Here is a 3,807-nt window from a genome sequence, read left to right on the forward strand (position 1 = left end):
TTTCTGGTGCCATTCTTTCAATATTTTGAATTCTACCTGGAATTCTGCAACCTTCTAAATCACTAAACACAATGACCATTTTATTTTCCTTTTGTCCTTCCCCCCTCATAAAACAAAACTACATTACTTTTAAGTGGGTATTTCTTCCCTGCTCCCATCTCTTGTTTCACGCTTTCTTTTCAATTATTAACCCTCAATTCTTCAAATGTGATATAAACTGCACAACTCACTTTGTTTTCAACCAAATATTGTCTAAACTCATATCCGGCATTCAGCTGTTTCTTCAAATGCTGCTTTCTTCTTCACATTCTGTTTCTTCTTCATCATCATCACCCTCTTCGTCATTGTTGTCAACAACAACAACAATGGCGGCGGCGGCAACAACATCATCATCATCATCATCATCATCATCATCTCCAACCCTTTTATTTAAATGAATTTTCCCACGGACCCCTTTTAATATGCGCCCCCTTGAAACACGCTGGAGTTGAACTAGGGACAGCTGATGAAGGGGATTTTTCCTTGTGTAGTTTGTCTTGTACTGTTTTTCGTTGTAAAAAAATGGTCTATTCCATGCTTGTTTTTCCGTTTTCGTTTCTCGTTGAGTTCTACGTCTAGTTGTGGTGTCCTGTACTCACGTATATATATTTATATATGCATGTATATATACATGTAGATGTAGGTACGTACATATATGTTTGTATGTATGCATATATTTTATTTATTACACTATTATATATATATATTTAAATATATATATATATACATACATATGCATATAAATATGAAATTTTGAATTTAGTTCATGGACTTCCAGGTTGGGAACGACTGTACTATAGCCTCAGGTTGAGCAAAGACTTGGGAGCAGATCTGATAGATGGAAACTGAAAAAAGCCCATCATATAGGTGTGTGTGTGTGTGTCTTTGTTTCTGCATATGTCCCCCACCATCATTGGACAACCAGCGTTGGTATGTCACCATTCCTGTAACTTAGTGGTTTGGCAAAAGAAACTGACAGACTAAGTCCCAGAGTTTAAAAATAAGCACCGTTCAACTAAGCCCTTCATAGCAGTGCCCCAGCATGGCCAAGATTAGGAAGTGGATGTTATGCTTTCTTTAGCACTGCAAAAGTCATCATATTAGAAAGGAACACATCAGTGTATATTTAAAGAGGGTGAAATGGTAAGAATTCCAACAAAATGTTCTTTAAAAAGCATTTGTAAAGAATATCATATTAAGCATAATCTCTGGTTTGTTGAGAATAAATTTTCCACAACAGAAACCTGCAAAATTTCTTCACAGCCTCCCAACACATTTCATATCTCAATGAAGAAGGTCTCCCTGCATGAAAATGTCAAAGATCATTTCTCTTCAAGGAACACAAAAAATTATTTTATTTTATTAATTTTTATCCTTTGTTTTTTTGTTGTTGTCGTTTCCTGATACAGATCGTTACAAATTGCCTTGAAATCTAATATTTGTTTTCTTAATTAACCTTGTAGTATGGTCGTCACAGAAACCCAAAATTGAGAAACTAGTTTGGCGCTGAAAATTTCAAGCATGTCGCATCGAGGAAACTAACACATATTTCTTCCACTACTCTAGCCTGCAAGATTCTTGGCCCCCGCAACTGGTTAGAAAAACAAAAGATCAATCAACTTGAAATTTAGCTGCAGGGGTTCAAACCACATGCGTTCTTATATTTCAGTACATATGGTTAGGGTTACAACAGACATGACATAGTTATGTGAAACACAGCAGGGACACCACTAGCTGTACAGTGCCCCAAATTTCATGGAGAGTTAATAAGTCTACCACTTGTATATGACAAACAGCAAGCTTTTACAGGAAGCCTGACCTTATAAAAACAACAGCCAAATTACTCTCAAGTCACATCCGACTCATTGAGAAATGAAGAACATTACTGTTGGATAATTTAGTGAATGAATGAATGAGTATGGGTGAATGTGGGTGTGTGAATGTTGAGATTTTGCTACTCACTATATGAGTTAAGTAGTGCTTATGTACATATTATGGCCACGCAATCATATTGTTATCATTACTATTGCAATCCGTCAATTGTAAATAATGTAAATATTGTTACTATAATTCATCTGTCTTTGCATTCCAAATTCCGCTGAGGTCAACTTTACCTTTCATCTTAACGGGGTCAATAAATTAAGTACCCGCTGAGTTCTGGGGCAACATCATCAACTTAACCCCTCCCTCAAAATTTCAAGCCTTGTACATATAGTAGAAAGGATTATTATTATTATTATTATTATTATTATTATTGTTATTATTATTATTATTATTATTATTACTATTATTATTATTGAGTGAGAGAGCAGTGCATGCCATCAAAGTGACACTGGAGTACAAATATACGAAGCTCAGTATACCCATCATGACTACCTGTCTGATAAGGGTACACTAGGCACATGCATCACAACCATGTGTGCGCGACATGATAATCTCATATCAAGGTAAACAGTGCATGACCTTGCAGGTGGGGCCCAGTTAGAATTTTCTTCAGGTCAAGTAACCCATCCCGCTCAAAAGGTCCCTGAATAAAGATTGTTTAAGGATTTTGAACAAACCACCCATGTTTCCAGAGGTGAATTATTCAAACCCCAAAGAATTCCTCTCAATACATGGCTATGATGCTCCCCCACTACTTCTGCTTGTGATCAGAGATGCACATATCATCAGCCACCAAGGGACATGGTCAACTAGTTAAAGTCAAGCAACTGTCAAGCAAATCTTTGGTAATGAGCAGAATGTTTGCTGTAGCCCATCTTTTATACCAAGACAAAACAATGTACATGAATGACACTTCCAATCAGTTAAGATCAGAAGCCACGAGAGCCACTACCTGGTATTGCATCAGGGCATTCTGGTCGTTGTTGTCGTTGTCATCGTCATCATTATTATTATCATTATAATTATCGTTACAAGATGGCAACATGGCAAAATCATGAGCAAGCATGGTGAAAGGCCTAACAGTGTTTTGTCCATCCTTATGTTATCTGAGGTCGAATTTAACATTTGTCCTTTTGTGGATGATAAAACATGTAGCAGTTGCATAGTGGGGTCGATGTAATTGACTAAATACCTCCCCCAAAATTCCAGACCTTGTGCCAAAATATGAAACCTAAGTTATGGCCAGTTGTTATGCACTTCTGAAGACTTCAGTCACGAAGAAATTCCTTACTTAAAAACAGATAAATATTGGGGATAAGAAGAGCATCTAGCCATAATATCAGTTCCTGTCCTAACCATGCTAACATGGAAAATTCAGGACATCTTTCCAGCATTCTTATGCTTACAAAAATCCAGTCTTTTGGTGCTTGGAACCATTCTTTTTTTTTCATTTACACCCTCTGCTGAAAGAATGAGCAGCAAAGTTGACATTGGCCATCATTCAGCTCAGAACACAGAGCACCAGAACAAATCTCACGAGGCATTCTTCCAGACACTTGGATGATTCTGCCAATTTGCCACTTGCTCAAATTATTCCTCACTGACAGGCATGCCTATAGGTTCAAGGATGTCTGTGTGGTTTTGAAGCTTGCTTCCGAATCTTGTGGTCTTTGGGGTTCATTCTCACTGTGTGGAACTTTATGTGAATGTCTTATATAGTCTCAGGCCGGCTGACCAAAACCATGGGAACAGAATTGGAAGATGAAATCTGAAAGAAGCCTATATTTTCATTTGTCTTGCTTATTTTTTACACTTTGGTTCTGTACTGAGTTTTTATTTGAGAACACATTCTTTGTGGTAAATAGCGATTTTGACGTCTATATC

Source organism: Octopus sinensis, linkage group LG21 (genome assembly GCF_006345805.1).
Source record: "Octopus sinensis linkage group LG21, ASM634580v1, whole genome shotgun sequence".
Classification (NCBI taxonomy): Eukaryota; Metazoa; Mollusca; class Cephalopoda; order Octopoda; family Octopodidae; genus Octopus; species Octopus sinensis.